Here is a 27,156-nt window from a genome sequence, read left to right as displayed (position 1 = left end):
CCAATTTCTGCCTCTCCAGCCAGCCTGATGTTGTATTCCCCGCCCGATAATCAGTTCCATTTTCTCCCAAACCATGTTACCTAGATGGGGGAGTACTTTACATTGGAAGCACTGCTCCTACTCATTCTTTCTTCAGTAAGTACTGAGCAGACCAGGTACTTCGGGGTAGAAATCTGTGTTGGGCAGTAGCGCACCTGAATATTGGGCAGGTGTATAACAGGCGGCCCACGTGATACTGCCTATTTTGCGTCCCCGCCCAAGTTGAGTTTCACCCCGTTCATTTATTATACTAGTATCTGTTAATAACGGGGTAGAAATTGCTCAGAGCGGCGAACCAACAATGCTTGCCGCTCCATAGTGTTGCACTAACCCACAAACTTGCCGCGGTCTTTTCTTTGGCCACTTCCTCGAATAGGAGGCCGAGAAGAGCCCAACGTCAGATCAGGCAAAGCTAGGACCCTGGGAGAAGCGAGCGGATCGACCTCGCCCCTTGACAAATCAGATCGCAGCATTTTTGTCATGCTGCGTTCACTGTCTCTGCAGGCTTGGTACGTTAAACTAGGAAGTGAAAGGTACACCATTTTAAATCAATGTAAAAACAGTTATAGATAGTGAAAAAGACAGGGTAAGAAATAATTGAATTAGATAAAAGACACAGAAGGGAAAAGAAAAAAAAGTTTAACTCTTTAATTAATTTTTTTTTTAATGACCAAAAACTATTAAAATGGAATAATGTGACCCCACATTTTTAAAAGTTAATTTTTCGTTTTTTAGCAGTGATTAAGATTTACTTTGTTGTTAAAACTTACTTTAGACCTGTATTTTTATGTGTACCTGTTTGGTGGCGTAATTAGTTACTTTCCCTGATTGCAGCGTGCGATGTCCCTTTAATTCAAAGCTGTCACATCACATGCGAACCACTAGGAGCAAGTTCCGGATTTCAGCGTATCACTGCGCATGTGCGAACACTGGAACTTGCTCCTCCATTTTGCCACTAACAACGGAGAGCGCTGTTGAGCTCTCCGTTATTTCCCGAGCAATTTCTGCCCCATTATTGCCAGCTATATGGATGTCTGACAGTTTGACATCAGACTGAGGATCCGGACTATCTGGTTGAACACTCAATAGTTTCTTTGTAATGATTCTTCACACATTTCTACAATCTTGCCTGCTCCGTCTCCAGTGGAGTGGAAATAGCAAAAGGAAACAATACTTCATTTGTTTAAAAAAAAATAAATCCAAGGAATAGTCAAAAGAAACAGCTAAAGGAAAGTAAATTTTTCAACAAACGTATCACTCAGTGCACAGCAAATAAACTCAGCTATCAGTTTTAGGAGTTATAGGTCAGGACATATACAAACAGAATCAAAGGCACAGCTTTCAATGTGTTTGCTAACTGCACTGTGGTAACTGTGCCAATAAAAGCAGCAGCTGCTGCTTTGCCTGAGGCAAGCCTTGTGCAAACCAAAGACAGAATCACTCTTGCTGCATGTTGAAAACGACTGCATCAACTATCCAACTTTCCATTTATTGTGATTTGCTTCACAAAGCAACCCTCACCTTGCTTCACTTTTGTTTAATTATGGAAAACAATGAACAGTGGTCCTGGCATCCTGTGCACAAACACACCCATCAGCTCAGGGTCACTGCTGAGAACCTCTCTTTTATTTACAGTCCATTATTCTGTTTCAGATTACCAGTGGGTTTGATGGAACCAGAGCTTCTTCAGGTGTCAAGTAAGGAAAATTGTTTATTATATTGTTTTTTAACATGACTTTAGAGAACAAATTAACATGGATTAAAAATATCTCTAGGCTAGCTGTAGTGGAAACATTTGTCTTTGTGGCCCAGAAGTTAATCTCTCCTAAAACTCTAGCATCAGCCACATTTCAGTGAGGGTCATCAGTCCTAGTTTCGTCCATTTGCCTGTATTCGGAAGTTAATTGTGTCAGCACATTACTGATGTATGGATCAGACCCTTTGGCAATGTTAATGTATGAACGTTTGCAAACTGGGGAAGCAGACTAAAGTTCTGATATCTTGAATAGTCAAGAGACCATAGGAATTATGGAAAAAAAGTAGGCCATTTGGCCCATTGAGTTTGTTCTGCCATTTTTGTTAACCACAGAGTTCTTTCTTTCTAATCTTAGCTCCTATGTTTTTTTAATATCTTTTAATACTCTTATTTTCCAAGTAAATGTCAATTGACTTTTCATCTAAGGCACTCTAGGGTAGTGCATTCCACATTTTCACAATCCATTGTGTGAAGATGTTTTTCCAGTGTTTGCTTTGGAAAACATTGGAAAAGGCTTTGAATAGGCTTGGCTCAAATTGTAAAATTATATCCCTTTGTTTTGAATTCTCCTACTAGAGGAAAGAGTAATTCTCTATCTACCCTGTCAATTCTAAACACCTCAATCAGCTTACCCATTAACTTTCTTTTTCTAGGGAATATGATCCAAGTTTACCTAGTCCTGTATCATAATTAAATTCCTTCATCCCAGGTATTGCCCTGGTGAATCATCATTGAACATCCTCCAACGCCAAAACTGAAAACAGTATTCAATAGGTCTGACCAGCATTCTGTATGACTGCAGTAGAACTTCTAAACATCATGACTAAATTATAACTTTTGACTAGTTAGCTTTTAACTGGAGTTGTACTTTCGCAAGTACTAATTGGCCTGGTTTGATTGACAAGCTAAATATTAATTAGTTGTGAAAATACTGGTGGCAGGGTGTGATTTTTCACTGACTGGCTGTTTTGGAACACCAAGTTATAGTCCAGCAATTTTATTTTAAATTCACAAGCTTTCGGAGGCTATCTCCTTCCTCAGGTGACTTTTCAACATTGTTCACCTGAGGAAGGAGATAGCCTCCGAAAGCTTGTGAATTTAAAATAAAATTGCTGGACTATAACTTGGTGTTGTAAAATTGTTTACAATTGTCAACCCCAGTCCATCACCGGCATCTCCACATCATGGCTGTTTTGGGATTGGGGCTTGTGTTTATAATGACTGTATTGTTTTGAGAGGATTTAAGTAGATTGTAGAAGTGACAGGAAATCGCATTGTGGAAGACCAGTGGAGTTTGCCCTGACCTGGACTTCATCACTGAAGTTAGTTGGCTTGACAGAGGGTCAGAGGGATCTTGGTGTGCAAGTTCACAGATCCCTGAAGGCGGCGGAACAGGTAGATAAGGTGGTAAAGAAGGCATATGGGATACTTGCCTTTATTAGCCGAGGCATAGTGGTTCCAAGAACTCCAGGGAACCTTGGATGTCAGGGGATATACGAGAATGGATTAGGAAAAAAAGGAGGGCTTTTGGCAGATACAAAAGGCTAAAGACGGAGGAAGCCCTAGAGGAGTACAAAAAGTGCAGGGGGATACTTAAAAAAGAAATTAGGAGATCAAGGAGGGGCCATGAAATAACACTGGCGAGCAAAATAAAGGAAAATCCTAAGATGTTTTATAAGTATATTAAGGGTAAGAGGATGACTAGGGAAAAAATAGGGCCCATTAGGGACAAAAATGGCAATCTGTGTGTGGAGCCGGCAGATGTAGGAGGGGTTCTAAATGAATTTTTTGCATCTGTTTTCACTATGGAGAAGGACGATGTAGACATAGAAATACGGCGGGGGGACGTATTGGCGGTTTTAGCAGGCCTAAAAATGGATAAATCCCCAGGCCCGGACAAAATGTATCCCAGGCTACTGTGTGAGGCAAAGGAGGAGATTGCGGGGGCTCTAACACATATATTCAGAACCTCTCTGGCCACAGGGGATGTGCCAGAGGACTGGAGAACAGCTAATGTAGTATCATTATTCAAGAAGGGGAGTAGGGAAAAACCGGGGAACTACAGGCCAGTGAGCCTAACATCAGTGGTAGGAAAATTATTGGAAAAAATTCTGAAGGACAAAATTAGTCTCCACTTGGAGACTGCTAAGAACGGGATATGATGCTCGACTCATCGATCGACAGTTCCGACGGGCCACAGCGAAAAATCGCGTAGACCTCCTCAGAAGACTAACACGGGACGCAACCAACAGAGTACCCTTCGTCGTCCAGTACTTCCCCGGAGCGGAGAAACTACGTCATGTTCTCCGCAGCCTTCAACATGTCATCAATGATGACGAACACCTCGCTATGGCCATCCCCACACCTCCACTACTCGCCTTTAAACAGCCACCCAACCTCAAACAGACTATCGTTCGCAGCAAATTACCCAGCCTTCAGGAGAACAGCGTCCACGACACCACACAACCCTGCCACGGTAACCTCTGCAAGACATGCCAGATCATCGACACAGATACCACCATCACACGAGAGGACACCACCCACCAGGTGCACGGTTCATACTCCTGTGACTCGGCCAACGTTGTCTACCTCATACGTTGCAGGAAAGGATGCCCCAGAGCATGGTACATCGGCGAGACCATGCAGACGCTGCGACAACGGATGAACGGACACCGCGCAACAATCGCCAAACAGGAGGATTCTCTCCCTGTCGGGGAACACTTCAGCAGTCAAGGACATTCAGCCACCGACCTTCGGGTAAACATACTCCAAGGCGGCCTTCGAGACACACGACAACGCAAAATCGTCGAGCAGAAATTAATAGCCAAGTTCCGCACCCATGAGGACGGCCTCAACTGGGATCTTGGGTTCATGTCACACTACACGTAACCCCACCAGCGAACAAATGTTATCTGTTTTTAATATAACGGGTCATTGACTGTCTTCGTTCTGTCTCTCTCTCTTTTTTTTCCTTTTTTTTCTTTCTTCTTTCCTTTTTTTTCCCTTTTTTTTTCTTTTTTTTTGGGGGGTTGTATATTCAGTGGCCTTTTAGATGACACCTTTCTGTCTGCTCACTGTGATTGCCTTGGCAACGGGCAGTAATCACCAGGCTTTGTTATGTGATCTTAAAATGCGAAGGATTCGAAATTGTCACTTCCACACCACCTGAGGAAGGGGAAAGCCCCCGAAAGCTTGTGGGATTAAAAATAAAATCGTTGGACTATAACTTGGTGTTGTAAAATTGTTTACAATTCCACTTGGAGAAGCAAGGATTAATCAGGGATAGTCAACATGGCTTTGTCAAGGGAAGATCATGTCTGACTAATTTGATTGAATTTTTTGAGGGGGTGACTAGGCGTGTGGATGAGGGTAACGCAGTGGATGTGGTATACATGGATTTCAGTAAGGCCTTCGATAAAGTCCCCCACAGGAGACTGGTCAAGAAGGTACGAGCCCATGGAATCCAGGGTGCCTTGGCACTTTGGATACAAAACTGGCTTAGTGGCAGAAGGCAGAGGGTGATGGTCGAAGGTTGTTTTTGTGACTGGAAGCCTGTGGCCAGTGGGGTACCACAGGGATCGGTGCTGGGTCCCTTGCTGTTTGTGGTCTACATTAATGACTTGGATATGAATGTAAAAGGTATGATCAGTAAGTTCGCTGATGATACAAAGATTGGTAGGGTGGTAAATAGCGAGGAGGATAGCCTCAGTCTGCAGGACGATATAGATGGGTTGGTCAGATGGGCGGAACAGTGGCAAATGGAATTTAACCCGGAAAAGTGCGAGGTGATGCACTTTGGAGGGACTAACAAGGCAAGGGAATACACAATGAATGGGAGGACCCTAGGCAAGACAGAGGGTCAGAGGGATCTTGGTGTGCAAGTTCACAGATCCCTGAAGGCGGCGGAACAGGTAGATAAGGTGGTAAAGAAGGCATATGGGATGCTTGCCTTTATTAGCCGAGGCATAGAATATAAGAGCAAGGAGGTTATGATGGAGCTGTATAAAACACTGGTTAGGCCACAGCTGGAGTACTGTGTGCAGTTCTGGTCGCCACACTACAGGAAGGATGTGATCGCTTTGGAGAGGGTGCAGAGGAGATTCACCAGGATGTTACCAGGGCTGGAGCGCTTCAGCTATGAAGAGAGACTGGGAAGATTGGGTTTGTTTTCCTTGGAGCAGAGGAGGCTAAGGGGGGACATGATTGAGGTGTACAAAATTATGAGGGGCACAGATAGGATGGATACTAAGGAGCTTTTTCCCTTCGTTGAGGGTTCTATAACAAGGGGACATAGATTCAAGGTAAAAGGCGGGAGGTTTAGAGGGGATTTGAGAAAGAACTTTTTCACCCAGAGGGTGGTTGGAGTCTGGAACTCACTGCCTGAAAGGGTTGTGGAGGCAGGAACCCTCACAACATTCAAGAAGCATTTGGATGAGCACTTGAAATGCCATAGCATACAAGGCTACGGACCAAATGCTGGAATATGGGATTAGAGTAGACAGGGCTTGATGGCCGGCGCGGACACGATGGGCCGAAGGGCCTCTATCCGTGCTGTATAACTCTATGACTCTATGAAACAGCTTAGATTTGTTTGAGTTTGAGAATTGGGAGGCAGGGATGCAGCCGCTGCTGAAGGGAGGCAAAGTCTGCAGCGGTGGGAATGGCTGCCACTTGTGGGGCTTCCAGGCCTGGAGATCCTCTTGAAAGGTCTACAAACAAGGAATTCAACATCTGATGGGCTTCCTCATGTGCCACACAGGCTCAATTTGAGTGGAGCTGGGGGAACGGCCTAAGGCTCAATTCTTCTGGGCGTGCCTCCAAATACGAACATACGAACATGCAAATTAAGAGCAGGAGTAGGCCATTCGGCCCCTCGAGCCTGCTCTGCCATTTGATAAGATCATGGCTGATCTGATTGTGACCTCAACCCTACTTTCCCGTCTACCTACTTTAATCTTTGACTCCCTTGTTAATTAGGAATTTATCTAACTCAGCCTTAAAAATATTCAATGACCCTGCCTCCACCGCTCTCTGGGGAAGGGAGTTCCACAGACTCATGACCCTCTGAGAGAAAAAAATTCTCCTCATCTCCATCTTCAATGGGAGACCTCTTATTTTTAAACTGTGACTTGTAGTTCTAGTCTCTCCCACAAGGGGGAACATCCTCTCAGCATCTACCCCTTCTAGTCTCCTCAGGATCTTACATGTTTCAATAAGATCGCCTCTCATTTTTCTACACTTCAGTGTATACAGGCCCAACTTGTCCAACCTTTTCTCATAAGATAACCCCCTCATCCCAGGAATCAGTTGAGTGAACCTTCTCTGAACTGCCTCTAAAGCAATTATGTCCTAAATATTAATTAGTTGTGAAAATACTGGTGGCAGGGTGTGATTTTTCACTGACTGGCTGTTTTGGGGGTGGGGCTTGTGTTTATAATGACTGTATTGTTTTGAGAGGATTTAAGTAGATTGTACAAGTGACAGGAAATCGCATTGTGAAAGACCAGTGGAGTTTGCCCTGACCTGGACTTCATCACTGAAGTTAGTTGGCAGGGTGTGATCCAAAAATGGATCCTGTCCAGCAATCAGAGAGGGAAATGAGGTGGGAGGGCCAGAAATGCCCTCGCCCATTTCATTACCATGCTTGTGTCCTAATCTGGATGTAGTCACTTGCTCTGTCTTTGGGGGAAACCCCAGAACTCCTAGGGAAATATAAAAGGTGGTAGGCACCTAGAACGCTGGGTCTTAATCCATTTTTCCTGCCTTTTGCCGCAAGGGAGGAAGATCTCCCCCCATGTAAACTACAGGTGCAAGAAATGTGTTGAAGTGGATTTTCTCAATTTTGAAGTTACTGAGCTTGAGAAACAATTGTAGACAGCCCACACTGTATGGGAGGAGGAAGCATTCCTACAGAACAAATTGCAGGGGGTGATTGTTCCACAGTTAGCGGAAGGGAAGTGGGTGACCATCCTCTGGGGTGGGGGTGATTACAGGACTCAGATAGAGTCAATGTGGGAAACTGCTGAAGCTATCTGATAGGTAAACTGTGCTGGGTACCAATGACACAGATGAAGTTTTCAATTAAGATGAAGGAATTCATGAGCAACATCATGGCACCATGAAGCAGTAGTTGCTCAAGGGGGGAGAGTTAAGTGCAGAAACTTGCAGTGGTAATCGAGATTAGACAGTGAGAGGAGTGACCATAAATGTGAGCCTAAATAGTGTGTTGCCTCCTAGGTGTTGGGTAAGGCGTTTAACAGAGAGGGTGCAGGAATTCTTGGAAAGGGAGGGGATCAGTCGGAAGTTATGGTTCACGTTGGAACCAATGATATAGCTAAAAAGAGTTACAGGAGTTGGGAGATAGGTTAAAAAGAAATGCCTCAAATGTAGTATTTTCAGGATTATTGCCCAGTACAGAAATGGCTAGATTAGGGAGTTAAATGTGTTACTTGAGATGTCGGGTATAAGGGATGGGTTCTGATTGCTGAGGCATTTTAGGGCAGATGTGAGCTGTATTGCTGGTCTTCACCTGAACAGAGCTGGGACCAATATCCTTGGGGAAGTTAAGTAGAGCTATGGTGAAGGTTTAAATTAATATGACAGGGGGCGGGGGAAAAAAGAAGGTAAAATAGGAAGCTTGGAATTGAAATTTAAAAGCAGGTGTTTTGGTAATAAGAAAGCAGAAAGGTTGATAAAGTTTCAAAAGGAGAGGCTGGTAAAAAAGAAATCAGAATATGGGAAGGGAGAATGGAGAAATTCCAAACGAAAGGAATCCAAACTAAGATGTACGTACATTAATGGATAGAGTACAAGAAACAAAAGTGAGGAACTAGAATATGTATAATGACTAGCTTTTCTGATATTTCACCCAGAGATATGGGGATCGGGCAGGAAAGTGGAGTTGAGGCTGAAGATCAGGCATGATCTTATTGAATGGTGGAGCAGGCTTGAAGGGCCGTCTGGCCTACTCCTGCTCCTATTCCTTATGTTCTTAGACACATTCTTAATCAAAATTCTAAATGGCTAGTAAATTTAGATTTAGATTTAGAAAGTAAACGACCGATTGGTCCAAGGCTGTTTTAATAAATACGTTAATAAAACTGTTGAAGAGGACAAGAGACAAAGGTTAGCGTATCTAAATGAGTCATACCTGAACAGAAACTGAATCAAATGTTTTGCTACTTGTTATTTTATATCAAATTAGAGGTAGGTGTTATGCAATTATGGGGAGTTGCCGTTCAATAGAGGGTATAGAGGACATGATAAGTTTATCACAACCACCGATGGGTGTGATTTTCCACCCATCCGCAAATGTTACGCTGACTTTCCACCGTGTGAGAGCTGGCTGCTTAGGAGGGCGGTGTTTCTACTGCATCACATTTTCCAGCATAGGTTTTCAACCTTTTTTTTCCCGCTGGCCCAGTAGGTGAAGGCACAGCCTGATGTAGTACTGAGACCAAAAGATTCAACCCCTGCTCTGTGCTGAGTTAACTGAACTCAGATAGAATAGTGATAGAGGCATGACAACTGGCATCAGTGCATCTGGATTAAAGAGAGGCGAAAATTGGCCAGAGTTTGCACTCCTGGTTGCTAACCAATATCCTGATAGAAGTTTGCATGTGTAGATGTTTCACGAGGTCAGGATCAGGTTCAACTGTCATGCTCTCCATGGTCAAATATCCTGTTGGCACTTGCATGAAGAATGGCTACTCGGGTGAGATACTGAAGGGAACTGGCACCATGGAACTGCACCCCAGCAAGGACTAGGCACAAAAGGAGGCAGTTACAAAGACAGGCAAAGATCCTGTTTCCTGGCTTTTACTGATAACTGATAGGAGGAAAATAAGAATTGTTTGGGTTGACTTCATTTCATTTCACCACACCCCCCCCGACTTCCTGTGGGGAAGCATCTTCTATGGGTAAATCGTAACAAAGAGCTAATGATGAGGAGAAGCATAATCACTTGGCTGCATGGACACAATTGTAATGTCAGTATGAAGTCCTTTGGTTTAAATGACCCTTCAGTTGCAGTTCCAGTATCAAGGCTTGTGCAGATACCTGAACGAAACTGAGGCAGAGTCCTTGGGGGAGAGGGCATAGTTCAACTGCAGCTTGCTTTATTTCAAAATCAAGGCATTGCTGTACCAGGAGCCAATGTAAGTTGGCGAGCACAGGGGTGATGGGTGAACGGGACCTGGTGCGAGTTAGGATGTGTGCATGAGAGTTTTGGATGAGCTCAAGTTAACATAGGGTGCAAGGTGGGAGGCTGGCCAAGATAGCATTGGAATAGTCGATTCTAGAGATAACAAAGGCATGGATGAGTGTTTCAGCAGCATTTAAGCTGAAGCAAGGGCTAAGACGGGCGATGTTACGGAGGTGGAAACAGGCAGCCTTGGTGGTGGAGTGGATATGGGGTCGGAAGCTCATCTCAGGGTCAAATAGGATGCCAAGGTTGCAAACAGTCTGGTTCAGCCTCAGACAGTGGCCAGGGAGAGGAATGGAGTTGGTGGCTAGGGAACGGAGTTTGTGGCAGGGACTGAAGACAATGGCTTCGGTCTTCCCAATATTTAGTTGGAGGAAATTTTCTACTCATCCAGTACTGGATGTCAGACAAGCAGCGTGACAAATGAGAGACAGTGGAGGGGTTGAGAGAAGTAGTGGTGAGGTACAATCAAGGAGAGTCAACATGGTTTTATGAAACATACAAGATTTTGAGGGGACTCAATAGCGTAGATGCTGAGAGGATGTTACCCCTTATGGGGGAATCTAAAACTAGGGGGCATAGTCTCAGAATAAGGGGTCGCCCGTTTAAGACGGAAATGAGGAGGAATTTCTTCTCCCAGAGGGTCGTGAATCTTTGGAATTCTTTACCCCAAAAAGCTGTGGAGGCTGAGTCATTGAATACATTCAAGGCTGAGTTAGACAAATTTTTGATCAGCAAGGGAGTCAAAGGATATGGGGAAAGGGTGGGAAAGTGGAGTTGAGGTAAAAATCAGATCAGCCATGATCTCATTAAATGGCAGAGCAGGCTCGAGGGGCCGAATAGCCTACTCTTGCTCCTATCTCTTATGGTCTTATGGTCTTATAGAGCTGGGTGTTGTCAGCGTACATGTGGAACCTGATGTTGTGTTTTCGGATGATGTTACCGACGATCACACTTTCGGGTTTTTTTTTATTCGTTCACGGGATGTGGGCGTCGCTGGCGAGGCCAGCATTTATTGCCCATCCCTAATTGCCCTTGAGAAAGTGGTGGTGAAAGAAGAGTTTCAATCTGATCCTGATTTAATATTAGAAGAAAAGGATGAATTTGTGCCCAAGCTGTGATGTACAAACATCCTTTGTGTGCAGTCTCTGTATCAAGAACTCTCAATGTAGGGAAAAGATTCCCGAGATAAAGCAAAGCATTCAAGTTACATCTCTTGTGCACCTGCAGCTCCCACCACTGCACGTCCTTGCTGCCGTGGATGGTGATTGTCTTCCTCGTCCAAAGTCCAATCGAAGGCACCCATTTTTGCCACCCCAACTTGATATTGTCCGTTTGAAAGTCTCCAAACTTCTGCAACACATGTCTCGCCATGAGAACTCTCAGAAAAAGGTTTGCTAGAGGGAAATGAGAAAGCATATCGGGGAATGAGAGGTTTAAACATTCCCATGAAGTGCCGCTCATTCTCACCTCCATTTCACTGACGAGTTTCCCGAGCCCTGGGAAACCCGTGCTGGAGGTGTTAGGTTTAAATCCCTGTTGAAATCTCTTCAAATGAGCATATGATGATGAGCGTCCTGCCTCCGGTGACCAGGTTACTCGCACGCACCCAAACGCACCTCTGTTAAAACCGGAAGTGGGCTCGTTGGAAGTGGGTTGGGGTCGGGTTTGAGAATTTTGAAATTCAACTCACCCGACTGCTTTTGCAATCATGTGGTCCCAATCACCCAGAGGAGATGGAGCAGGGGGCAGATGGAGTTCTTGGTCCCCTACTCATTTGTCCCATTAGCCTTAACACTAAATTAAATCAGCAGCTTGACAAATGCCCGTGAGTGACATTTCCATTCCCATCACCACTCACCATGGGACCTGTAATAATGATGGCCAATGAATACTGAAGTCAGGTCCTTTGCATTATGGGCAATTTAAATCAACAGTACAGTGTCTGACTTGCCATAAAAGATCTCGAACATTTGAGACCTTTATGTATCTGTCTCTGCCACTTCCATCTTATAGCAAATGTTCTCTGCAGGATTGTCTCAAATCATTTTCCAAAGAGGAGAAGCTCACCGACAACAAGTCAGGTCCTTTGCATTGTGGGCTCAGGTTCCCCTGAGAATTGGGATTGGATATTCCAAGTTATTAGTTTCTTTGGAAAAAAAAAATCACTTTATGCTGGCTGGATAGAATGAAGATTTATGCACATCAGTGTTATACTCATTGCCCGGATGAGGACGGCAGACAGTAATGCCATGATGAAATGGGTCATCCATACATTGGGTTACATCGAGTTTACAGCACAGAAACATTTGGCCCAACTGGTCTATGCCGGCATTTATGCTCTACACGAGCCTCCTCCCACCCCTCTTCATCTAACCCTATTAGCATACCTTCCTATTCCCTTCTCCCTCATGTGTTTATCTAGCTTTCCCTTAGATGCATCTATGCCAGTCGCCTCAACTACTCCATGTGGTAATGTGTTCCACATTCTTACCACTCTCTGGGTAAAGAAGTTTCTCCTGAATTCCCTATTGGATTTATTAGTGACTATCTTATATTTATGACCTCTAGAGGTAACATTTTCTCTACATCTACCCTATCAAACCCTTTCATTATCTTAAAGACCCTATCAGGTCACCCTCAGCCTTTTGTTTGCTAGAGAAAATAGCCCCAGCCTGTTCAGCCTGATCTGATAAGTATATCCTCTCAGTTCTCGTATCATCCTTGTGAATCTTTTTTGCACCTTCTCTAATGCCTCTATATCCTTTTTATAATATGGAGACCAGATCTGTTCACAGTACTCCTAGTGTGGTCTAACCAAGATTCTATACAAGTTTAGCATAATTTCTCTGCTTTTCAATTCTATCCCTCTAGAAATGAAACCCAGTGCTTGGTTTGCCTTTTTTATGGTCTTATTAACTTGCGTCGCTACTTCTAGTGATTTGTGTATCTGTACCCTTAGATCCCTTTGCTCCTCTATCCCATTTAGACACTTATTATCCAAGCAGTATGTGGCCTTCTTATTCCTTCCACCAAAATACACCACCTCACATTTATCTCTATTGAAATTCATTTGCCAATTACACGCCCATTCTGCAAGTTTATTAATGTCCTCTTGCATTTTGACTCATTCTTCCTTTGTATTAACTATACCCCCCAATTTGGTGTCGTCCGCAAATTTTGAAATTGTGCTTCCGATTCCTGAGTCCAAATCGTTAATGTAAATTGTGAACAACAGTGTTCCCAGCACTGATCCCTGTGGAACGCCACTTCCCACCTTTTGCCAGTCTGCATAACTACCCTTAACGACTACTCTCTGTTTTCTGTTTTGTAGCCAGCTTGTTATCCTTTCCTGGCCCCTGACTCCACATTCTCTGACCTTAGTCATGAGCCTAAAACCTTATCAAAGGCCTTTTGAAAATCCAAATATATTACATCTACTATATTACCCTTGTCTACTCTTTCTGTTGCTTCTTCAATTAATTCAATAAGGTTGGTGAAGCATGACATTCCCTTCTGAAAACCGTGCTGATTATTCTTTATTATATTTTCATTTTCTAGGTGTTTTTCTATTACATCTTTGAATAAGGATTCCATTATCTTTCCTACCACCGACATTAAGATAAGTGGTCTATAGTTCCCTGGACTTGGTCTATCTCCCTTTTTAAATATAGGAATCACATTCGCTGTCCGCCAGTCCTCTGGCACTATTCCCTTTTCTAATGAATTTTTTTATATATGTAATAGTGCCTCTGCTATCTCTTCCCGAGCTTCTTTCAATATGCGCAGAAGCAATCCGACCAGATCAGGGGTTTTATCCTCTCTAAGTTTGATTAGTTTATCAATTATCTCACCCCTTCTATCTTAAATGTCTTTTTTTCTTTTTTGATCTCTTCTTCTAATGTTCTGTCCACTTTGTTAGTCTCCCTGGTAAACACTGAGGCAAAGTAACTATTCAATATTTCTGTCATTTCACTTTCATTACCTGTGAGTTTATCTTGTGCATCCCTTAGTGGCCCTATCATTATCCTGCGTTGTCTTTTGTTGTTTATGTGTCTGTAGAATACTTTACTTTTTTTTATATTTCTTGATAATTTAATTTTGTAATTCCTCTTTGCTTTCCTAATTGTTTTTTGACTTCTTTCCTAACCTCTTCATATTTCCTTTTGCCATTCTCTCCTTTACTGTCTATGTACTTAGTATATGCCTTTTTCGTTATCATAATATCAGAGTATCATAGTAGGTACAGCACAGGAGGAGGCTGTTCGGCCCATCATACCTGTGCTGGCTCTTTGAAAGAGCTATCCAATTAGTCCCATTTCCCTGCTCTTTCCCCATAGCCCTGTAAATTTTTTCCCTTCAAATATTCATCCAATTCCCTTTCGAAAGTTATTATTGAATCTGCTTCCACCACCCTTTCAGGCAGTGCATTCCATATTATAACAACGCAATGCGTAAAAAAATGTTTCCTTATGTCACCTCTGGCTCTTTTGCAAATTACCTTAAATCTGTGTCCTCTAGTTACCACTCCTTCTGTTACTGGAAACAGTTTCTCCTTATTTACACTATCAAAACCGTTCATGATTTTGAACACCTCTATCAAATCTCTTCTTAACCTTCTCTGCTCTAGGGAGAACAATCCCAGCTTCTTCAATCTCTCCACATAACTGAAACGCTCTTCCCTGGTACCATTCTAGTAAATCTCTTCTGCATCCTCTCTAAGGCCTTGACATCCTTCCTAAAGTGTGGTGCCCAGAATTGAGCACAATACTCGAGCTGAGGTCTAACTAGTGTTTTATTAAGATTTGGCATAACATCCTTGCTTTTGTACACCATCCTCTATTTATAAAGCCCAGAATCCCATATGCTTTTTTTAACAGCCTTCTCAACTTGTCCTGCCACCTTCAAAGATTTGTGTACATACACTCCCAGGTGTCTCTGTTCCTGCACCCCCTTTAAAATTGTATCATTTAGTTTATATTGCCTCTCCTCATTCTTCCTACCAAAACGTATCACTTCACACTTCTCTGCATTAAATTTCATCTGCCAAATGTCTGCCCATTTCACCAGTCTGACTATATCCTCCTGAAGCTGTTCTATGGTTAAACCTGTCAGAAGGTTTTATACACTGGTGAGAAGGACTTTATCTGCCTCAGCTGGTTTGAGAAGATAGTTGCAGCTGTGACCATCCTTGAAGCTTGGAGTATCTGTACAATGCAGAACCATTTTCATTCAGCATACTAGGTTTCTCAAAACCATTTATAGTATCTTGTGTTACATCACTAGGATATTATTAATATTTATTGGAATACAATCTATGATTCCCAATTCATGAGGAACAAACCCCCTGTTTAGGCAAGATGCCAACTTGTGTTATTTTGGTGGAGTGGGGAGGGAAAGGTTAGTGACCCCAGCATTTGTGCCTTCTTACAGGCTGTTTATGTGCCCTGTGTAGGCTAGTTTTTGGATAGTTGGTTAGAACTTGATATGGATGAATCTCAGTACATTGAGGGGAATTTGTATATGGTCTTGGCATCAATCGATCAGCATGTCTTGTTTCTCATAATAGGTCAAATAAATAAAGAAGCAGTCAACTCATGGGATTAACTGCTCATTCATTCCTATTTGTGGGACCTTGTGTGCAAATTGGCTGCTGTTTTTACCTATCAGAGACTTCACTTCACAAAGTGTATTCATTGGCTATGAACTGTTTTGACATGCCCTGAGGATGTGATATAGTGCTATATAAATCTAAGTTTTTAATCCCGGCAACAGAATATCATAGTTCTTGCATTGTTTTGTAGATTTGAATCAACAGGGAGAGCCATGTCTTTCTACCTAAAGATCAGGTGTGATCACTCCTTGAAACAGAGCCAAGTAGAATTGATTCTGGTCCCTCATCCTTTAATTACTATTTAATATAGATAATTCAGAAGAAAGAACTTGCATTGATACAGCAGCTTATCAAGTGCTCAAGATGTTCCAAGATGCTTTACAATCAATGGATTACTTTTGATGTGCAGTCAGTGTTATGTGTGCAAACACAGCATCCAATTTGTACATAACAAGGTGCTATGCACTTTTCCAGTACTCTAATGGAATAATTTTCTGGTGGCAAAGGTCATCTCATGCTGCCTGGAAGGATCTGGTTACAAATAAATTCAAGGCAGTGATGACCTCACTGGTACAATTAGTGCTGTTCTTTTGGTGGAAGTGGGTTGCAGGTTTTCAGCCAGCAATTGACAAATCTCCCCTGTAGGCTCCAAGGGAAGTGCAGCCTTCTGAGGTACTGATGATTACAAAAGTCTAAGACCTCCTTGTTCTATGGACCCCAGTGAGTGGCCATGTGTGTGTAGGGAAGAGACCCTTCTGTGACTCTAAGAGCCTCCAAATAGCCTCTTCCATGTCTTCATCTTCCTCCTCTTCTTCATGGCAAAATAATTCCCTCCTTAAACCGCTCCATCTCTCAACCTCCCTCCATCTCTTTTAAGACCTTCCTCAAAACCCACCTCTTTGACCAAACTTTTGTTCACCCCTCCTAATCTCTCCTTTGGCTCAGCAACCATTTTATTGATTACAGCTCTGTGAAGTTGCCTTAGGATATTTTTCTATGTTAAAGGTGCTATATAAATGCATATCATCGTCACCGTCTTTTAGAAGGATTCCCATTGGGAAATCCATGTCCCGAATACTTTGAGCAGAACTGAGTAAAACTAATAGCAAAAATCCTGAAACTCCAAAGCACTAAAGAGATCGATATGCAGGAGAAGTAACATCAACCTTCAGTAACAGCCCACAAAATGGCCTCCTCAACATGGTATCCAATACAAGGACACCTTATTGTAGCTCCTACCATCACTTATCTGGTGGTGGTAATTGGTTGGAGTTATGAAGTGGTAGCCTTTGGAAACCCATTTTGCTCTGTTATACACCCTAACTCTGCCCCAAAATGGGTGGTACTTCAGAGGAGAATCCAGCCCTAGGTTGCTGAATGCTCCCCCAGAGGCACTTTTGTCAGCTTGTTTAAAAAGATGATTGTGTCCTGGAGTCATAGCAAGGAGTAATTGGCCCCTGCTGAGCTCGCACAAAAGGAATCAAAAATAAAAAAAACAAAATAAACAGATAAAAGAATAATGAAACAATTAAAGAAATGTACTTATTTCTCCTAAAACTTGCTAAAAATTACAAGACTTGCCTTTGAATAATGAGCACAGAGAACATTCTCAAAAACGGTTTAAGAAAAATAAACCGAGTTCTCAGATTGGGGCTGGGCTATATACAGCACAGGGGCAGAGAGTCACATGGGAGGGGATGTCCCAATGATGTTGAGACAAAAAAAAACGTGTTATTCCCCAGAGCCAATAAAGATTGAACAAGTTGCTGCAGTGCAATGCTCAATATCAATAGCTGCATGAGGAAAAATGTCGTCTTTAATTTGTTTTATTTTGAGAATGGAAAACCAGCAATTTCAGCTGACACGTGAATTTATTATTTTAAGAACAGTTTCACCAAAGAAATAAAGAAGTTTAAGGGGAAAATTTCATTTTTGTTTCTGTACACAGCACTTTTCATCTTTTTGGTTCTATTATTTTGATTTGAACAAAAATTTCATTGAATTACATAGAATGTACAGCACAGAAACAGGCCATTCGGCCCGACAGGTCCATGCCGGTGTTTATGCTCCACACGAGCCTTCTCCCACCCTACTGTATCTAACCTTATCAGCATATCCTATTCCCTTCTCCCTCATGTGTTTATCTAGCTTCCCCTTAAATGCGTCTACGCTAGTCGCCTCAACTACTCCTTGTGGTAGCGAGTTCCACATTCTCACCACTCTCTGGGTAAAGAAGTTTCTCCTGAATTTCCCATTGGGTTTATGGCCCCTAGTTCTGATCTCGCCTGCAAGTAGAAAACTCTTCTCTACGTCTACCCTATCAAACACTTCTTAATGACCTCTATCAGGTCACCCCTCAGTCTTCTCTTTTCTAGAAAAAAGAGCCCCAGCCTGCTCAATCTTTCCTGAAAGGAATCAACTCTCAGTTCTGGTATCATCCGAGTAAATCTTTTTTGCATCTTCTCTAGTGCCTCCATATCCTTTTTATAATATGTCCTCAGTACTCCAAGTGTGGTCTAACCAAGGTGCTATACAAGTTTAACATAACTTCTCTGCTTTTCAATTCTATCCCTTTAGAAATGAACTCCAGTGCTTGGTTTGCTTTTCTTTATGATCTTATTAACCTGCGTTACTACTTTTAGTGATTTGTGTATCAGTACCCCCAGATCCGTTTGCTCCTCTATCCCATTTAGACTTTTATTATCCAAGCAGTACATGGCCCCCTTATTCGTCCTACCGAAATGTAGTACCTCACACTTATCTATATTGAAATTAATTTGTCAATTACACACCTATTCTGCAAGTTTATTAATATCTTCCTGTATATTGTCACAGTCCTCCTCAGTATTAACTATACCCTCCAATTTGGTGTCATCTGCAAATTTTGAAATTGTACTTCCGATTCCCGAGTCCAAATTGTTTATATAAATGGTGAACAACAGTGGTCCCAGCACCAAAATGTGTGGAACTCCACTTCCCACCTTTTGCCAGTCTGTGTAATTACCTTAACCCTTACTCTCTGTTTTCTGTTTTGTAGCCAGCTTGCTATCCATTCTGCTACCTGTTCCCCTGATTCCACTTGCTCTGACCTTAGTCATAAGTCTACTATGAGGTACCTTATCAAAGGCCTTTTGAAACTTTCTGAAAGGCCATCTACTACATTACCCTTGTCTACCCTTTCCGTTACTTCTTCAAAGAATTCAATAAGGTTGGTCAATCATGACCTTCCCTTTTGAAATCCGTGCTGACTATTCTTTGTTATATTTTTGGTTTCTAGATGTTTTTCTATTACACCTTTGAGTAAGGATTCCATTATCTTTCCTATCATCGATGTTAAGCTAATTGGTCTATAGTTCCCTGGACTGGTTCTATCTTCCTTTTTAAATATAGGAATCACATTAGCTGTCCACCAGTCCTCTGGCACTATTCCCTTTTCTAATGAATTTTTATGAATGTGTAACAGTGCCTCTGCTATCTCTTCCCTAACTTCTTTTAATATGCGTGGTGCAATCCATCCGGACCAGGGGTTTTATCCTCTCTAAGTTTGATTAATTTAACAATTTTCTATCCCCTTTCTGTCTTAAATGCCTTTATACCTTTTTTGATCTCTCTTTCTAATGTCATGCCCGCCATATTAGTCTCCCTGGTAAATACTGAGGCAAAGTAATTATTTAATATTTCTGCCATTTCGCTGTCATCAACCTGTGAGTGTATCACGTGTATCCCTTAGTGGCCCTATCCCTATCCTGATTTTTCTTTTGTTTCCGTGTCTGTAGAATATTTTACTATTTCTTTTTATATTCCTTGATAGTATAATTTCATAGTTTCTCTTTGCCTTCCTAATTGTTTTTTTAAACTGCTTTCCTAACCTTTTCATATTCTCTTTTGTCATCCTCTCCTTTATTGTCTATGTACTCAGTGTATGTCTTTTTCTTTAGTTTCAATTTTGCCCTTATTTCTTTATTCATCCATGTTGTATCATTACTGGATAGTTTGTTCTTGCTTACTAGTGGGATATATTTCTCCTGGACTCTATTGATCACCGTTTTAAATGTTTCCCACTGCTGTTCTATTTCTTTGTTTGACAGTAAATTTTACCAGTTATTTTCCCTATTTCCATTCTCTTCACCTGAAAATCAGCTTTCTTTCAATTTATTACTTAGGCCTTTGTCTTACTTATGTCCTTGTCAATCTCAAACACTGGGCATTTATGAGGCCTTCCATCACGTTGTGTGTAACCGTTCTTCAAGTAAGTAAAAGGCAGCCATGACTGCATCTTGGAGTTTGGAGCTCAAAGCCTCCATAGCACCACTAGGAGCTTTAATGAGGGGTGCTCCTACAATGACTGCGGACTGTGAAAATAAAGTCCTTTGCGGATGCCGTGAGTGTTACCGAGTTCTCAGTGGCAGACGGCAGTGCCCCGTGACATACAGGAGATGGTAGCACTCTCTGAATGTTGAACTGATCCATACTACCCAACATGACCAGACATGATGTCACGATACCACCACTGCATCCTCTTTGTGACCAGCGCTTCCTCATTGTCAGTTTCAACATGTGCTGTGTGTGTATTTATGATTGTGCTTTCTTTAAATAGGTGTGCTGATGGCAGGTGTTGACATGTGCAGTGTATTTTGGATGCAGCTGGTGGTCAACGGGGTTTTCCTTGATCTGTGTGAAGATAGCAGATGCTACATTTTGAGTGCAGAATCACTCGGATCCATTTGGGTACTGCATTGTCATTAGCTCGACTATCAACCACACATGCTCAAACATGTTCATGTAGGGTATTGTGCAAATTCCAGAATATCTGATTAACATGGTACTTACCATATACTAACCTCCACAGACTCAATCTCTTCCAAATTTTCCTGGCTGAAAATTCCACTGTTCTTCATGCATTGTGACTACCTTCAGGTCTGGAGTTTCCATCATCTGTTTCATCCTGTGCCCTCGTGTTTTGTGCAAGTTTTATTTTTAAACAAAAGAGCTGTAGGATTTGAGCAATGGTGATTTGAACAGTGGAAACTCCTTCCTGTTTACATGCTCTCTCCCATCATTGCAGGTATAGCAATTTGCATGGCTTCATTCACTGGGCATGTGTATTGGAAATTTGGGGCCCCAATATTAGTGGGGAGGCGGGATGGCAGCGGGGGGGGGTCGATTGGGTGTGTGGGTAACCCGCCCAATAAAATCTGTCTGTTTCCCATGCGAGCACGGGTCATTTGGAGCCACTTAACGTGGCTTCCGGGTTTGCCGTCCGAAAGCCGCTCAGCGGGCGGACTACGCACCCGCATCACAGGCTGTCAGCTGGAGGAGCTCTACTTATAGGGGCAGTCCTCCAATGGCTGCTCCTGGAGCAAACACCCACACAGCACAATGGAGCAGCACAGGGGAAAGGCTGCTCCAAGATTTACTGATGCCCCACTCCAGGTGCTACTGGATGGGGTGAGGAGGAGGAGGAGGGATGTTTTCTACCCGGCAGACGGGAGGAAGTGTCCTGCCTCTGTCACCAAGAAGGCCTGGCTCGAGGTGGCAGAGGAGGTCACCAGCAGCAGCAGCATCTCCCGCACCTGGATCCAGTGCAGAAAGCGCTTCAGTGACCTAACTAGGCCAGCCAAAGTGAGTACACTTACTCATTCTCCTACTTTCCGTCTTCCACATCACCGCCCCCACCCCACAACTCATTCTGCACTGCCAACACTACTGTATCACATCACTCCTCACACCCACTCAAAACTCATCCTCAACTTAATTGCACTTCCTCAGCACTTCCTCACCTCCCCATTAGTCACCCCACCACTACCACTCAACCCAATACTCAGACAATGTGATGGCTCTGTCTCATTCTCACCCTCTGATGCATCTCTTTCATGGTCTGCTGCACCCAAACCAATGCATTCATCGGTTGGCCATGTCACCATCACTCACTCATGCGTCTGTATAAGAGAAGAGAGCCCAGAATGCACGGGAGAGGGTGTGGACCGGAGGGGGGGCCACAACAGATCGTCATCCTCACAGATGCAGAGCAGGAGGCGCTGGAGCTCAGCCGAACCCTCGAGTGCCTGTCCGTCGGTGACGCCGAGACTGGCACCCAACAAACATCTGGTGACAAACATTCAGCACACACAATATGAATTGATGGTAACATGCCTTGCCATCTTCAGCACCTCAGTATGCTCATCGTAACATGACACATCTGTGATCATGCTTAGTATTGCCTTCTGTTCTCCTACAGGGCCTTCAGCGACCACTGTGACGGCAGAGGGTGATTCCTCAGAGGCCCCCCCACCCCCTGAGGGGACATCGTCACATCTGAGCGAGCCATCCACCAGCACAGATACTCACACCTCGGTGGGTCCCAGTCTGCAATTAGTTGGGATCGCACATGGCGAGTCACCACACACGTGACCACGAGCAGACACTGGTGGCAGGGGCGGCTGTGGAGAGACCGCGTCGGTGGGAGCACTCTTCTCCAGGCTTTTCTCAGCTGGATCCAGATGCTGAACCCTGTGGGCCATCCTTTAAAAGGAGAATGATCGAGGGGCAGCAGCACATTTGCGAGGTGCTGGAACAGGTGCCACGCGCACTCTCCACAATAGCGCAGAGGATGGAAGAGTCCAACTTCTGCATGAGTGGAATGGTGGCGCAGGTATGGGAAGGAATCTTTGAGATACTGTCACAGGGACATGAGGGTATCTCTGAGATAGTGTCGCGGGTAGGTGCGGGAATGTCTGCGATGGAGGGAAGACTAGCCTCCATGGAGCTTCAAGCACGGCTCACCAATGAGTACATTCAGGCCCTGATAACGGCCTTTCGGACTCAGGGTGAACAACATTCTGCCACCTTAAATAAGAAGGCAGATACTCCAGCACTGGCCTTACAAGGCTTCACACATGTCCTCCAAACTGTTGTCCAGCAGAGTGGTAAGAGTAGTGTGGGCCTGGCCCATGGGAGTGATGATGGTGAAAGGGGACATGGAAGTGTGGACGCCACTTAGAGAGCTCCAAGTCTCATCCGTTGCCCCCCTCTCAACCAGTACCCGACATGCTGCCTCCTCTCCAGGTGGCCGAGTCTGCCCCTGCACAGGTGCAGGTGGAGCAGTCTTTGGACGGGCCTTCACGGGCACCAAAACCCAGAGGGCGTAGGCCCAAAGCATCTAATCGGTCAGGCCATGAACAAGAGCAACCTGCCACTACCTCTGCTGCAGCCACAGGGGATGCACCACGTAGAAGTAGTCGGAAGCAAAAGGCGAAGGTTTTGTGAGCACAAAGGGGATGCACAAGGGTGTTTGACGGTTGGTCATGTTTTTAATTTATATTTGCTTTTTGTTAACCTCACATTAAATATTATTATTGTCACCATTACTGCCACGTCTTGGCCACGCTTGACTGGCTTCTGTAATGTGGCCCTTTCATGAGGTCCACCATGAATGCTGATACTTGATGCCACCCATTGGGTCACTCTACAGTGGTTGTATGTGTAGTTGCAGGACTGTTTTGTGCAGGGAGGGGTGGAGGGGCTTGTGTGGGCACTGCTCTGTCCAGGTGGTGAGGACTGGATTCTTCACACTGTCTGATGTTAGGAGAACCATTCACATATCAGTGACTCCCTGGCCTCACGAGCAGCCAGGTGAGCCGCTGTTCTGCCCATGGGTTGCTCCTGCTGCTCCTCCTCCTCCTCCTCCTTCTTCGCCTCCTCCTCCTCCACTCCTCCTCCTCAATGTGGGTGGCAGATGTGGATGGGGCCTCCTCAAGTGGCACCCCTCTCTGTTGTGCCATGTTGTGCATGGTGCGTATTGAAGCGCTCCCCCAGAATGATCAAGGCACCTGAAGCGCGTCTTGAGCAGCCCTATAGCATGCTCAATTGTAGACCTGGTAGCGATGTGGCTGTCATTATATCGATGCTGTTGCTCGGTGGTGGGATTCCTCAGAGGTGTCATGAGCCACGTGTGCAGGGGATATCCCTTGTCCCCGAGGAGCCAGCCCTTACGGGTGTTCGGTGCGTGGAAGAGGGGCGGGATGTTGGATTCCCGGAGGATGAAGGAATCGTGGCAGTTGCCAGGGTATCTGGCGCACACATGAAGGAATCTCTTGCGGTGGTCACAAACGAGCTGAGTGTTGATGGAGTGATACCCCTTCCTGTTGATGAACAGTCCTGGCTCGTGTGGAGGTGCCTGTATTGCTTTATGGGTGCAATCAATTACACCCTGCACCCGTGGGAAGCCAGCCACAGCATGGAATCCCACTGCCCTCTCCATCTGGCTGAGGTTGTCCATGGGGAAGTTGACGTAGAGCGAGGCCCTGTGAAACAAGCTGTCGGTGACCTGCCTTATGCACTTGTGTGCAGACGATTGAAAGACCCCGGCAATATCCCCAGTGGCACCCTGGAATGATCCGGAGGCGAAGAAGTTGAGGGCAGTGGTGACTTTGACAGTGACGGGTAATGAGATGCTGCTCGGGCCAGCCGGGAGCAGCTCACCATTAAGGATGCTGCAGATGTCTGCGACTACCTGCCGACTGACTCTGAGCCTCCGTATGCACTGCTCCTCAGGTAGAGGTCCAGGTAGCTAAGCCTCGGTCTGTAGACCCTGTTGCGAGGGTAGTACCTCCTGCAACGTCGCTCTCTCTGTTGTTGCCCTCCGTGCTGTTGTGCAGGTGCCTGTGGCGCAGCACTGTGTTGTGGAGCTCCACGTGGCGGTGGTGGACGCCGTGCCTGGCGAGGCTGGTGATGTTGCTCGTCCTCGGATGCAATGGTGAATGCAGCCATGGCGCCCCCCATCCTGACGGTTTGAGTTTGAGGGGGTCCTCAAAATAGTTAAATATGTTTGAACAGCAGAGTTTTGGGTGGAAAGTAAGAATTTTGAGTGAAAACACAAAGGTCTTGCAGCCAAAACTTTGTCTGAAGTGACAGAGTGTCCTGCTGCTATAAATGACGTTTTCTCCCTACTTGTCAAATAATCCTTTGCATCTCCCACTGGCTGCTGGCTGAAACACGTCTGTTGCAACAGGGAGTGTTTCCCACAGCACGGGAAATACACCGAGGATGCTTCAAGATCGCACCCCTGCCAAAATGTCTGGTCAATCAAGTAGTTCAAATACCTCAACTATCGGAGAAATTATGCAAATTATTATCCCGCCGGCTTTAATTGCCGGTAGGACTCCCGCATTTGGGAGGCGTGCGCGCACCCGGACGCGTCACCGGGGAACCCGGAAGTCAGTGGGTTGGAGCCGGGCTCTGAACCCGCTCGGCATTTTAGCGATTTTCGGAGCCCGCTCCGCCCCGCCCCCAACGCACCCGCTCCGTCACCCGAAAATCGGCCCCTGGGTGTTTGCTTCCCATAGAGAATTGTACAGCGATGTGCTAAATTCACGACATGCACTTCCAGTGGGTGAAGTTCCATGCCAGGAGCATACATTTGTAATTGTTTTCCCTATAAACTAAGGGTGTATCGGCACAACAATTTTGTAAACATCTTTTATTCCCTCCTTTGTCCTGTGCTTCTCTTTTATATTAACATTCATATTTTACCTTTGTGATTCTGTTTAAGTGAAAGCAATATTCAGAGGTCAGTGACATATTTTCCTGATTGACACTTTCTTTGCTTGTCCTCCCCCATCTAAGGTGTGTTTTTGCTTCTCTATAGCTGTTCAATGATCCCTCACTAAAGCATTTCTAATTGAGCCATTTTCCACTGTTACCCTGCACTCCACAGCTAGATTTAGGGAGCAAATGGCTCACCAGCTGCTTCAGAAGTGTGAAATAATCATTATTGAAGGTGCATTCTGTTTGGCTGCTACTTTTTTGTTGCTGCTTACGAAATCACATTTTTCACATCGCCACTTAGGAACCCAGTGGGCTAAAGCAATGTTGTTAGCGTGTTGTGTTATGTTAAAACACATGTTTTGTGCCTTTATTTTTTTTACAAACTAAGGGATGTCAGGCCCAAGTATCACTCTGGCAATGCCACAGACTTTCCATCTGGATCAATGCGTTTTGCATAAAGAGACTGTGAGATTGAAGGTTGAGCAGATTAGGCAATCATCTGAACACTGAAAGTATGTTACAGCCTTGAACACACTCGCAAACTAAATTTCCCCCCCCCCCCACCCCTGATTTTCATCCCTCCTCTCCTGAAAGTGTTGATTCATGCTAAATCCAGTACCCCTCTGCTACTTTGCCCAAATGGCCGTTCTTAATATCTGACCTTAGATGTTGTGTGTGGGTATTGGACTATGGTCAACATCACAGGCATTGTCCACATACGATTACCTAACATCAGAGATGACAGAATGGCAATCCATTTTTCCTTTCTTGTCATCAAAGCATTGATGCTTCCTGGGTTAAGACCGGAAGCCTTCTGGCACATTGCTCAAATCTCTATTCTTCACATGTAAGCCCAGATAGTGATTACTGGCAGGTTATTTGACCATTGAGCATGTTACAGCCATGCCCAAACTGGTCCTCACAAACACATGTACTTTCCAGGAGGAGTCATGGGATTATTTCCTTCTACCTAGTCCAAGGGTGCTGTGACCAATTGTAGCATCTCTTCTGCCATGTAGGCTGAGAACTACCAACTCAGAATGGGTTGGGAATTGAAACTTTGACATTCCTAGTTGAAGGGCTCAGTAGCAGTGCATTTACCAATTGAGCAATTAAGGAGCAATTCAAAAATATGTACCATAACAGTTTAATTTTACTTGAGCAACACCACAGGAGTTATTATTTAATTAATCTATTTTATAGGAACATAGGAACAGGAGTAGGCCATTCAGCCCCTTGTGCCTGTTCCGCCATTTGATAAGATCATGGCTGATCTGTGATCTAACTCCATGGGCTCGATTTTCGGGTCGGGTTACCTGCGGGTTTCCAGCGGGGGGGCCCCGAAAATCCTGATATCCGGTCACGTGACCGGATCGCGCCGAAATCCCGCCCACTTCCGGGTACCGCGCTGACGTGCAGGGCTGCGCGCGCAAGCCCCGCTGGTGGGAATCCCGCAGGCAATTAAAGCCAGCGGGGTTCCACTTGAGAGGTCAGTTAATGAGCTGAAGCAGCTGTCAAAAGAGGAAGTGTGGGATTTTGGGTTCAAGGCAGTGAGTTTCCCACACTGGGGGAAACAGTCTCTCTCCAACCAGGCGTGTTGCAGCCAGCAGCCTGTGGCAGGTGCCAAGGTGCACTCCATGGGGGAGAGCCCTCACCCACGCAGGAGGCCACCGCGTCACATAGGGCAACCCCTGCCCTCCACCACCCCCCGCCAAGCCAGAGGACAGACCGACACGAAACCGCAGCCCTAGTGCAAGGAACCACCCACCAACCCTGCACAACCCCTCAGACCAACACCTGCCAGATGGGTGGTGCGTGGACACCCTCGGAGGACGAAGAGCATGACCAACTCCAGCAGCCTCGCAGTCCACGCCGTCCGCCGCAGAGACGTGGAGCCCCCCAACATGGTGTTGTTGCACGCCCACCTGCACAGCAGGAGGGAGGGCTACCGCAGGGAGAGACGCATCGCAGAGGGCACTACCCTCGCCGCAGGGTCCA

At 44.8% G+C, this 27,156-nt stretch overlaps 1 long non-coding RNA gene across 4 annotated transcripts in view; it reads left to right on the top strand.

Moving 5' to 3' along the window:
* Nucleotides 1-27,156, top strand: part of LOC137320611 (uncharacterized) — a 230,275-nt gene that overhangs the window by 48,601 nt on the left and 154,518 nt on the right. For all 4 annotated transcript variants that reach the window (XR_010962604.1, XR_010962603.1, XR_010962602.1 and 1 more), the window contains one exon: nt 1,693-1,736. This is a non-coding gene — a long non-coding RNA (uncharacterized lncRNA). The remainder of the gene's footprint in view (nt 1-1,692; nt 1,737-27,156) is intronic.

Source organism: Heptranchias perlo, chromosome 4 (assembly GCF_035084215.1).
Source record: "Heptranchias perlo isolate sHepPer1 chromosome 4, sHepPer1.hap1, whole genome shotgun sequence".
Lineage (NCBI taxonomy): Eukaryota > Metazoa > Chordata > Chondrichthyes > Hexanchiformes > Hexanchidae > Heptranchias > Heptranchias perlo.
Note: the sequence above shows the minus strand (reverse complement) of the source record. Positions and strands in the feature narration are given on the sequence as shown.